The sequence below is a fragment of the Panulirus ornatus genome, chromosome 2 (assembly GCF_036320965.1).
Source record: "Panulirus ornatus isolate Po-2019 chromosome 2, ASM3632096v1, whole genome shotgun sequence".
NCBI classification, from domain to species: Eukaryota; Metazoa; Arthropoda; class Malacostraca; order Decapoda; family Palinuridae; genus Panulirus; species Panulirus ornatus.
The window spans coordinates 49,704,479-49,717,413 of NC_092225.1; the positions used below are offsets into that span (position 1 = coordinate 49,704,479).

The 12,935-nt window shown below is 43.2% G+C and overlaps 1 pseudogene; it reads right to left on the reverse strand.

Moving 5' to 3' along the window:
- Positions 1 to 5,385: 5,385 nt before the first annotated feature.
- On the reverse strand, positions 5,386 to 7,001 carry LOC139752204 (glutamine-dependent NAD(+) synthetase-like; annotated as a pseudogene).
- Between the last annotated feature and the right edge of the window lie 5,934 nt (positions 7,002 to 12,935).

The following is a 12,935-nucleotide window of genomic DNA, read 5'->3' on the forward strand; positions in this document are numbered from 1 at the left end:
CCATTTCTTGATCCGTTTTCGACATTCAACTTTTCCAACTTGTGTGTGCTGTCCACATTCACGGTCTCGTAACTCACTTCATTCCATCCATTCGCTACTATCATATCATAAACTTACTTCTTTTCATTCTTTCTAGCAGATTTCTTTCCTAATTTCATGTTATAACCTCTTTTTTTCTCTTACTCTGCATCTTTCAAAGAACTGCTCTCTCTCTCTCTCTCTCTGTATTCAAGCTGGTTCAAAAACAGGCAGAGAGAGAGAGAGAGAGAGAGAGAGAGAGAGAGAGAGAGAGAGAGAGAGAGAGAGAGAGAGAGAGAGTCGGCTCGCAGGAGAAAAAAAAAATTCCTCCACGCTGAAAACGAGTGGCCAGAAACCTGCCTTCCCATTGTTGCTTCTGGGAAGTGGCAGCACCCCAAGACGAAGGCGCGCAAAGAAGCAAAGATCTAATTAACTGGTTTGTCCGAGAGCCTGCCTACCGTAGGACACTACGCGCAACAACGGGAGGGAAGGAAGAGGATAATTAAGCGTAAGACAACAAAGGAGAGGAAGAGGGGGATCTTAGGAAGGCAGATGGAAGAGAAAGGAAGAGAAAATCATGATAAAGAGAGAACCCGAGGAAGAGGAGGAGGAGGATGAGGAGGGAAAAATACTACATTTAAGGAAAAAAAGGTTTGATTTGGGAAGACATTATGGAGAAAGTTAGAATGGAATGAGAGGTAACAATGAAATGATAATTTACGAGATGGGAAGAAAATACGCAGTAAAATATCAGAAGAGAACGATAAGAAACGGAAAAGACGACTGAAAAAAATATCAAACCACATAAAGGAAAAAAGGCAATTTAAGAATTAGTTAATCCTAATGAAGATACACAAGAATTTACTGAAAGCTGAGTTATCAAGAAGTGGATTAAATATGAACATTAGGAACAAAGTTGATGGACGTATCAGATTAAGAGCTAAAACAAAAAATGATGAAGACAGAACAAGATAATAAGATACAGAGGATAAAAAGCCTCTCTCTCTCTCTCTCTCTCTCTCTCTCTCTCTCTCTCTCTCTCTCTGCCTAATGTGTGTATCATGTGGCGCCTGATAACGCCATCTCCTGACTCATTCCATCATCAGCTCCAGAGTCTCTGATGACACGATGATTAGGGGAAACACTCCTCCTGTCTCTCTTCCTGTACCTTCTCAGTTCTTGTATGGTATCTCGGGGTGAAGATGAGAGCAGAAACAAGAAAGGAAATAACTTTTTTTAATTCCTCACGCTTTACTCCTACAACAGTCTGAGTGGACGAGGAAACTATGGGAAATAAAAGGGATAAGTCCTTTCTCTTCCTTCCGTCCCCCCTCACTCATTCATGAAAACGAGGAAGCCATTAACAGATACACACCTTTCCTTTTCGCACGGGATACGTCTGCTGTTGTGGAATGTTGACTTCCTCGAATTCCTCCTTAGATTACGAGTCTTTTTACGGTGGGTGAATAATTAGGAAGTCCTATGTACTGTATGTACCTTGTTTCTCCGTGCAGCGGTACTACTTCAGTCTGCGGTGAGTATGCAGCTGATTCTCAGGTCAAGGGGTGAGTGTGCAGCTGATTTTCAAGCCAGAGGGGAGGCGAGGTGTGCAGCTGAGGGCGGCGGTGAAAAGGGAAAGTTTTGGGTCAGTTTCTTCGGCAGCAGCCCGGCCGCTGGGGCAGCCTGCCTGCCTGCCCGTGACAGTCAAGGTTCTGATTTTTAGTTAAGATTTCCAGTATGTGTTGTTCCAGTGTTCCTGTATATATATATATATATATATATATATATATATATATATATATATATATATATATATATATATATATATATATTCCCAGTGACGTCATCATCCTCCCTGAGCACTGACCCACCCTAACTATCATTACCCTTTACCAGTCCATTGCCATTGTCTCCTTTCCTCAATCAGTCGTCATTTCTCTTACCCGTGACCCACTATATTCTTTCCCCTTCCATTATTTCCATCACCACTTCCTCGTCATACCTCCCTCGCTACTACACATTGGCTTAATCCCTGGTGAGAAAGTCGTTACTTAACGCGACACTTTCCCCGGTACTTTCCTTCTCACGTACCCACGACACCTGACCCCTACTTTCCACACAAGTTGCCCTTTACTTTCCCACATATTACCCGGTACTTTCCTCGCCACTTACCCGTTTACAAAGAGCGTGTCGACAATCCACCACGAAGCTTCCTTCACTATATATCTGTACTATCCTTTGGTTAATGGCAATTTCTTCTCCCACCCCTTTGCCACTAACCATTTCCCTCTCCCACCACTTACCTTCCTTACCACTTGCACAGTACTCATGCCACTGACCACTTGCTTACTCTTTCGAGTACTTCCCCATCACTTGCCTTGCCCCCTTTAACCCATACCCAGGCTAAATCTCTTCCCTTCCCAGCTTTCCACCAAACCAGATCAGGTGAGCGCGTCAGCCAGGGGTAAAAAATGCTAACCCACTTCCCGGACCAACGAAGCCAATTTGTATATTAAAGTCTGTTTGTAACTCTATTTGGCCCTCATTTCAATGACGTCAGAGAGGTAACTCACTCACAATCTGTCTCACACAATGAAATCCTTTTACGAGAGGACTCAAGGTACAGTGTGACAACATGACTCAAAAGTTACTTCTCGAATTCATTTTAGAAGATTTATTAGCCTAGAGGAAAAAAATGTATCCAGGAAAATGTATACGCATTCACTACGCTTATACACAAATAAAATACGTTTTACGTACATGGAAAATGAATTCTATTCTTCTCTAATCACAGAATTTTCTCACCTTTTAAGAAAACAATATGTAGATGTGTGTAGGGGAGTTTATATCTAGTAAGTCTTTATCAGTCTTCCCTCCCGACTTTCACAAGCCATCAAAACTCCAATAGGCATACTAGTCAACTATCATTATCTATATTTCTATAGTTTAAGATGATGTTAAAGACTCTAAATGAAAATAAAAACTTCTAAGAACCACAGGCTATTAAGTTCCAAAGCTCAAAAAGTGTTATACATACAGATCACCAACTTGTTTCTTGAGTTGGACGGGACGACCCTCGAGGGCGGTGGTACGAGAACCTAAGCACGGCGGTCGTACAACGACACGACCTATGACCTGAACCTGTCGTGTCAAAAGCCAGGCCATTCACACCCAAAGGTCGTATCGTCGTGTCCTAGGGTTTAAAAGTTTCAGATCCTGAAATACGATAATATATATATATATATATATATATATATATATATATATATATATATATATATATATATATATATATATATATATATATTTCTTTTTTTTCATACTATTCGCTATTTCCCGCGATAGCGAGGTAGCGTTAAGAACAGAGGACTGGGCCTTTGAGGGAATATCCTCACCTGGACCTCTTGTCTGTTCCTTCTTTTGGAAAAAAAAAAAAAAAAAAAAACGAGAGGGGAGGATTTCCAGCCCCCCGCTCCCTTCCCTTTTAGTCGCCTTCTACGACACGCAGGGAATACGTGGGAAGTATTCTTTCTCCCCTATCCCCAGGGAATATATTAAGCATATATATATATATGTGTGCAAAGTGAGAGGGTTAGGGAAAATGATTTGGTAAACAGAGAAGAGGTAGTAAAAGCTTTGCGGAAGATGAAAGCCGGCAAGGCAGCAGGTTTGGATGGTATTGCAGTGGAATTTATTAAAAAAGGGGGTGACTGTATTGTTGACTGGTTGGTAAGGTTATTTAATGTATGTATGACTCATGGTGAGGTGCCTGAGGATTGGCGGAATGCGTGCATAGTGCCATTGTACAAAGGCAAAGGGGATAAGAGTGAGTGCTCAAATTACAGAGGTATAAGTTTGTTGAGTATTCCTGGTAAATTATATGGGAGGGTATTGATTGAGAGGGTGAAGGCAGGTACAGAGCATCAGATTGGGGAAGAGCAGTGCGGTTTCAGAAGTGGTAGAGGATGTGTGGATCAGGTGTTTGCTTTGAAGAATGTATGTGAGAAATACTTAGAAAAGCAAATGGATTTGTATGTAGCATTTATGGATCTGGAGAAGGCATATGATAGAGTTGATAGAGATGCTCTGTGGAAGGTATTAAGAATATATGGTGTGGGAGGCAAGTTGTTAGAAGCAGTGAAAAGTTTTTATCGAGGATGTAAGGCATGTGTACGTGTAGGAAGAGAGGAAAGTGATTGGTTCTCAGTGAATGTAGGTTTGCGGCAGGGGTGTGTGATGTCTCCATGGTTGTTTAATTTGTTTATGGATGGGGTTGTTAGGGAGGTAAATGCAAGAGTTCTGGAAAGAGGGGCAAGTATGAAGTCTGTTGGGGATGAGAGAGCTTGGGAAGTGAGTCAGTTGTTGTTCGCTGATGATACAGCGCTGGTGGCTGATTCATGTGAGAAACTGCAGAAGCTGGTGACTGAGTTTGGTAAAGTGTGTGGAAGAAGAAAGTTAAGAGTAAATGTGAATAAGAGCAAGGTTATTAGGTACAGTAGGGTTGAGGGTCAAGTCAATTGGGAGGTGAGTTTGAATGGAGAAAAACTGGAGGAAGTGAAGTGTTTTAGATATCTGGGAGTGGATCTGTCAGCGGATGGAACCATGGAAGCGGAAGTGGATCATAGGGTGGGGGAGGGGGCGAAAATTCTGGGAGCCTTGAAGAATGTGTGGAAGTCGAGAACATTATCTCGGAAAGCAAAAATGGGTATGTTTGAAGGAATAGTGGTTCCAACAATGTTGTATGGTTGCGAGGCGTGGGCTATGGATAGAGTTGTGCGCAGGAGGATGGATGTGCTGGAAATGAGATGTTTGAGGACAATGTGTGGTGTGAGGTGGTTTGATCGAGTAAGTAACGTAAGGGTAAGAGAGATGTGTGGAAATAAAAAGAGCGTGGTTGAGAGAGCAGAAGAGGGTGTTTTGAAATGGTTTGGGCACATGGAGAGAATGAGTGAGGAGAGATTGACCAAGAGGATATATGTGTCGGAGGTGGAGGGAACGAGGAGAAGAGGGAGACCAAATTGGAGGTGGAAAGATGGAGTGAAAAAGATTTTGTGTGATCGGGGCCTGAACATGCAGGAGGGTGAAAGGAGGGCAAGGAATAGAGTGAATTGGAGTCGATGTGGTATACAGGGGTTGACGTGCTGTCAGTGGATTGAATCAAGGCATGTGAAGCGTCTGGGGTAAACCATGGAAAGCTGTGTAGGTATGTATATTTGCGTGTGTGGACGTGTGTATGTACATGTGTATGGGGGGGGGGGGGGCCATTTCTTTCGTCTGTTTCCTTGCGCTACCTCGCAAACGCGGGAGACAGCGACAAAGTATATAAAAAAAAAAAAAAAAAAAAAAATAATATATATATATATATATATATATATATATATATATATATATATATATATATATATATATATATAACAAAGATGAGCAAAGAAAGACTGACTAAGAGGATCTTAATATTAAAAGTAGATGAAACAAATGGGAATAGGGAGACCTAGAAGGAGATGAAAGGAATGACTGAAGGAGGCTTTGGGGTACTGGGGCCTAAACATTCAGGAAAATGAAGGGCATGCATAGGATAGAATGAACTGGATTCATGTGAAATATAGGATCAACAAGATGGTAATGGACTGATCCAGAGCATATGAAGCAATCTAAAAGACCTGGTTGTGGATGGTAAGTGCTGGTTTCAGTAAATCATACTTGACAGCTGGAGAGTGGAGATGTGTAAGTGAGGCCAGTATTATCACATTCCTGATGTTTCCTATACAAAGTTGGAAAAAGCAATTACATATGAAAAAAAAAATCTAAAATGTTATTATCTACTAAAAAACTCTTTACATTTGTATGTTGTTATTAAGGTACTGAATGGTAGAAGAAGCTGAATCCCCACAACGACTTGCTTTCTGAGTACTGTGTCCAAGAGCATTAACAAAGATTGATGTTGATCCACGGCGTTTTCGGTCTTCCTCACTAGCAGGTCCAAGATGAGAGGATGAACTTTTACTACTTTCCATTTTCTGATCTTGGTAGTGTGGCACTATCATGTTCAATGCAATATGTTTACTTTCATTTGTGCAGTCTTGTTCACTGTGTGCATCTTGAATGACAGGTCCAGGTGCTACTTCTACTCCTCGACGATGAGACTCACTACCAGTATATCCAGTGAGTGAGTTGTTGGATGACCGCGATGAAGGCCGTGTGAAGGAAGATGACCGACTGCCTTTATTGGAACATGTAGACCCACTTCGTTCAACTTGATCTCCATCCCTTCCACAATCTAACTTTTCCACTGCTTTATCTATAGCTTTAAACTGCCACACCCAGCGGTAGTTGTACAGGAACTGTCGGTGGTCAAAGCGATGATCATCAGGTGAATATGTCTCAGCATGTTATGCTGGAGTCAAAACAGTCATCTTGTGGCGGTTAACACTGTAACAACGGAAGAACAGCTTAACTTTCTCTGCAACCTCTTTAGGTGCACATTGATCAAACCAAAGATGAACTAGCTTGCCAAACATGGAGTATGGACCACAACATTCAACTTTTCGAAGCTTTCCATATGTGGACAGTTCATCATATGACATGCCCATGTCTGCTTCATCTGTTTGTACAAGTGAGCCCTCCTCAAGTGGTTCAAGTTCTGCAGTAGGTGGCGCTCCTAGAATATCGCCTAGTACAGGAACATTAAGTCTGTCTTTGGCTAGAAGCAGAAATCTCTTGAGGTCAGCCTTGGAAAATCCACCGATGGGATTAATATCAGCAGAACTACAGTCATATTTAGTCATGTATCCCCTTAGTGCCTCATCTACATTTGCAGATCCTATAACCAAGAGTCCACCCTGTCCTCCACGAACCCAGAGCATCAATTGAGCAAAGAGATAGGCAAGCACCATACGAAGTCTTGCTTGCACGTTCTGCAAGGCAAGGTTTTCTCTAACTGTTCCTCCATGCACTCTAAACTTTGGGATGAAACCTGTGGCATATATATATATATATATATATATATATATATATATATATATATATATATATATATATATATATATATATATATATGATCGAGATTTTGTATCTTTGTATTTGGAGGATATTCAGATTGCCGGAGCCTAATCAGATATCCGGCAACGCTGTGAAATATTCATGGTGTCGTCACAGATATATGCAGATACCAGTAACAAGATTCTTAACTCCTTCATTTGCAGTGATGCGGCCAGAGGAGGGTCTGACAGGCTCATGAATACGGCCATAGAGGCGGGAATACGACGCTAAACACGGCGAGTTTAACTTGTATGGTCGTGGGCACAGTATCGATAGCGCTCAAAATAGACCAACGAACAACACTTCATAGAAAAAGGAAAAAAAAAAAAAAAAGACGGAAAAAGAATTAATAATTGGATCTGCAGCTAATGTGATTTAAATCTGACGGACGGCAATTAAACAGAAAAGTGTGAACACAGAGGGACGAGCAGCGTGTGGGATCTAGCGCGAGGGGGTTTGGGAGGATGTGAGGCGGTAAATAGGGAATTCTAAATGGAACCGGTAGATTCACTGGTGATGGATGATGCCTTGGACAGAGTACATAATGGATGGGACCATTAAGATCCATTAACCACTGCAGCCGAGGCAAATTCTGTGTGAAACGCACAGATGTTACATGGTATAATACACTGAGGTAGGAGTAGAAGATGATAAACAGCGTGGCCAGCAACATGGTCATATGATGATCACATCATTCAAAACGCTGGTAACCACTCCTCACTCGAGGGCAGGCTGGAAGCAGACTCAACGTTGGGAGAGCACCTTCGGAAATCGACAGGTCCTGGGGTGAGTATATACCTACACCCCTCAGCATCTGCTCTATTACCCTAGCGGGGACGACCTTTTTCACCCGTAGTGTCGTAACCGAGTGTTATTCTCGGCAATTTTTGCCCTGTTGGTAGATTTCAGCTAAGAGGAAGCGATAGAGAGTGAGGCAAACGTTAAAGGTGTAGGAGACAATGTGAATGAGATAGGAGAAATCCAAAGAACCAGTCGAGACAGAACAGAAGGAGAGGATGACGAGGAACGTTTTCAATTAGGAAACAAAACATTTCTTGGAATCAGTTCAACGTCGACAGTAAGTACCTGGCTGAGTAAAGCAGCAATCTTGAGTTCCCATAATCCCTTATCACAGCACTGTCTATCTCAAAAATATAAAATAACAATAATGACCGTCCTGGAGTTTATATTTAATAAAATGGATATAATCAAAGTCCCAAGGAGCTTAATCCAGATATGGTGCTGACAGTGCCTCACCAGATGGAACGGTTATGAAATGTCTAGTTGGAATTACCAATACAGACTACTTGTACGCGAGTCTCTGCCAGGAATCTTCTTCAATTACCACAATCGAAGTAGCAGAACCCAAGGCATCGCGAAATTCAGAGAGGGACTTTCCTCCAACTCTTGCACAAATCTGACGGCTAGCAAGAGCTGATTTTTGACACACTCACAGATAACCCTGGAGAAATATACCTCAAACCAACAAACAACATCCTAACAAACGTCTTTACAAACAATAAACCTCAGCTCGGCCATAAACCTACAGTAAGGAATAAGAATCACACCGGACTGTGGCCTTCTTTGCTAAGGCAATTGTACAACAGAAGGGGCTGACAAAGGTAGGCAGTCCCAAATCATCGAAGCGTAGCTGCTGTCACCAACATGATCAAGTGGTGAGTGAACGTCTGCGCCAACTCATCCAGGTGCTACTATTGCTCTTGAGTTCTCGCAGCCACACATCAGAGTTGTGCGTTGTGAAGAAACAATGAGGGGCGACCAGACCGCTGTGGCTCGTGAGGCTTACGTTACGTATATACATGGAAATACGAACGAACTCATGAAACAGCAGTGGGTCACTGGGTTCCTCCGAGGCTGTTGGTGACAACGGAAGATATCAGGAACTCAGTGTAGTACAAGTTTGAATGAAGGCAGACAGATAATTCAAAAAAGGAAAAAAAAAAACTGCATGTTGTCAATGCGACTAATAAGGCGCAAATAAAGTAAGACGTGGACTTGAAGCGAAACATTTATCAAGTCCATTCTTAAACGTATGTGTAGCACTGTTTACACCACTCTTGTTATGTGTAGCACTGTTTTCAACCACTCTCGTTAGGTCAGCCAAGAAAATGGTTGACAGAGAAGTTATCAAATTTCTAAAATGAACACATTCCCTGAAAACGAAACCGAATTACTCTTTAAAACACGAGTCACGGTTGGATCATCAAGGCTGAGTTACAGTGGGAAGAAATTGAAATTTTGCCATCGCTACAAACGTCAGTATAATAGGAAATCCCACATATCAATGCCAGTAAAAAAAAAATTAAACATGTTCAAAGACAGGTAATAAGACCCAAAGGCCCAGATGAGCCTGAATCGCTCATTTGGCTATAAATGGTCAATTACTGAAGGTTCAGTGGAAATTAATGATGGTGTGGTGGTCATATATGACCTGTGATCAACATGAAAATCGGGAGTCTGATGAAAGACCATCTCTTGATCATTCCTATTGATCTTTAAATCGACTGGTCCACGAAATGAGGAAACTTATTTCTGTTGAGCTTTGGTTCAATTCGCTGGTTGGTTTCCGACGGGAAGACTTTTATTTATTTTCTTTTTTTGAAATTTCGGCGGATCAGAGAACGGCACGAGATGAGGAAATCGGATGGTCGACGATACATCATAAATCACTCACGCGTACCTTCGTTTATTTGTTCACTGGTCCCCGAGATGACAAGAATATGAATATCCCACAGCTAGACAACGACGGGCGAATGGTGATGACAGCAGCACATCACGTGCATTGATAAAAGATACGACGAAGACCACAGGGAGAAGCTATCAGGATTACTCTGTGGGTAGCATCGCAGGAAAGGACATTATCAAAGAGCCGTTGGGACTTTATCTCTCGGTTCCTCCATCCTACCACTTAACAAACCTGATGGTTCTGTCACTCCCAGCAGCAGGAGAGGTAGAAGCAAGCTCCTCGCTTCGTACCAAGCAAGTGATGCACAGACCATGATACACAGACCACGGGCCAGGACCAATTCCTTTCGTACACTCACCACCAACTCTTTCAGGTCTCTCTCTCTCTCTCTCTCTCTCTCTCTCTCTCTCTCTCTCTGCACTGAGATGATACACAAAATGAGAGACAACATCTCTTGTTATGACGCAGAGGTTAGCAGAGATCTAAGACCTGACTAACGTTCTTACAAGTGGCGCCCAATACCTTAACGCCGTCGCCGAGACTTGCACTAACAAGTAAAGCCGCCATAAATCTGGAAGCTTGTGTGGAAAGTTACAGACCACACTCACTTTTCTCCGACACTGGCAAGACGTATGACAAGATTACAGCCAAGAGAACTTGTGATGTACTTCAGCAAAAATGAATGGTTCCCCTAGTGAGTAGAGCATCATCACGACCCTTGGGTACAACAGCCTGTCCTTGTACCCTTTAGGGATCATGTCGAAAAGAAGGTCCTATCATAGCCTGCGTGATAAAGCGTCTCCGGCGTATGAAAATTTTTATACTCGAGGTACCCATGTATGGCGACCATATATACTACCAATAGAGTTACCTTCCTTGATGAAAAACTCGCCTGACTAACCTACCTGTGGACATTATCGTAAGTGAAAGCGTGCGAATCTTGGGGAGCCACTGCCCCTGGCCGGGCTAACACTATAGGCTGGCAGCGAGAGATCCCAATATTAATTTGGTGAGACCACACAGCTCGTAATTAATCCTGGCCAAGACCTGATGTGGGAGGGCTTCGCTCTAACTTGCTTGAAGATTAGTCAGGGCTACAAAGGCGGGGAGAGAGAGAGAGAGAGAGAGAGAGAGAGAGAGAGAGAGAGAGAGAGAGAGAGAGAGAGAGAGAGAGAGAGAGAGAGAGAGAAGGGGGGGGGGGGGGGGGGGCGGACATTATAAGAAAAGGGAAACGGAGGCGGGAGTTTTCCACAAAAGGCCTTCGAAAGGGCTGGTCTTGTTGTTTTTGTTTTTTGTTGTTTTTGTCGGTGATGCCCTTCCTGTGGTGCTTCAGAGGATTCGCTCTGATAGTCAGCTCCGTCCGTTCCTTAGGCGCCCACATGGGAGTTATTTAGTTGAGTCCTTAATGAAATAGGCTTCACTGGGAGATTTATGCGTAACTTGGAAGCTGGGCTGAGTCTTAAGATGTGCTATGTCTGAAACTGGGCTGTATCATCAACTAAGCTGCATCTGGAAAACTGGGCTGCACCCCTTCTGAAAGCTAGCCTGTATCTGGAAACATGGCTACCTCAAGGAACTGGTATCTATCTGGAAACTGGGCTGTGCCAGGAAGCTGAGCTGTATCTGGAAGCCAAATTGTCTCTGAAAACTGGGATGTATCTCGAAGTTGTGTCAAGGTGGCGGCTTATATCGAAAACTGGTCTGTCTGGAAGGTGGGCTGCCTCTGGAAGCCTGGTTGTGTCTGACATCTAGGAGATACCTAAAAGCCGAGTCGAGTCTGATCAATTTTCCTTGTCTGGAAACGGTCCAGGTCAGTTTGGAAACTAGGCTGCGTAAATGCTGGGGTGTCTGACAGCCGAATCACACACAGCCTTGCTATGACAGATAGGTTGGATATGCGTTGGGTTTTGAAGGTTAGGGGCGCGGGGGTTATGTCTTGAAAGAGAGTTTTCTTAAAAAGCTAAGCTTGTTCTTGAGGCTCTGCTAACCCTGCAAGATAAGCTTGAAGATAAAATCAGAGTTGGCTGTGAAAGCTGCTGTGTGACGGGAAAACAAGATCCAGGCCTTGAAGTTATACTGGTTCTGGAAGCTGCTGTCACCTGAAAGTTAGGCTGGGTTACGCTAGAGGATAGCGATGGTCTTGATCCTGTAGCGATCGCTAAGTTAAATATATATCTTGAGGCAATGTTGACAGTGGAAACTTGACGGAGTTTAGAGTGGCCATTTCCAGGTCTTGTTGCCATACAGACCCTGGAAGCTTGGTTGTTGTTGAAGTTCACGAAAACCCTAGACTTTTGGCTTACTCTAAAATTTGATATCCTGGGATGGTACGAGTGATCTTCAAGTTCATCGGGTCCTGTGCACGATGGTAAGAGTGATCTTCAAGTTCATCGGATCCTGTGCACGATGGTAAGAGTGTTCTTCAAGTTCATCTGGTCCTGTGCACGATGGTAAGAGTGTTCTTCAAGTTCATCGGGTCCTGTGCACGATGGTACGAGTGATCTTCAAGGTCATCGGGTCCTGTGCATGATGGTACGAGTGATCTTCAAGTTCATCGGGTCCTGTGCACGATGGTAAGAGTGTTCTTCAAGTTCATCGGGTCCTGTGCACGATGGGAAGAGTGTTCTTCAAGTTCATCGGGTCCTGTGCATGAGGTCTTCCAGAAGCAGACTCTCGAACTTCAGGAACGTGGTCGGCTTCCTTGTACTCCAACCATTTATCATGACAAACTTTTCGCGAGTTTGGCCATATTTCTATATCCTCCAGCATCTGCCCGCCAACACTGCAGAGAAGAGTTTGTCATCATTACAATTTCTCACAAGTTATTCAAAATCAATGTAGTCCAGAGTCCATGCGCTACTGAACACGAAGCAAAGGGGATTTACCATAGGAAAACAAAGTTTCCCGTGGTAATGAGTCGTCTTAACGAAAGATAATGTATCTCGAGACGATTCCCACTTCATATTTCATGTCTACTTGACAGCATCCTCCAGCGGTCTTCTCCCAAACTACTCTGAAGACCTCCTATGCAACATATACAGTTTGATCATTTCCATCTTACACTAACAACAGCACTATCATCCACCTCCATACCAAAACAAGGAAAGACCTAATTCTGCGAAGGTTATTATTATTCCTGCAATCCAACAGCAAAGGTGTCCGTCCTGTCTTC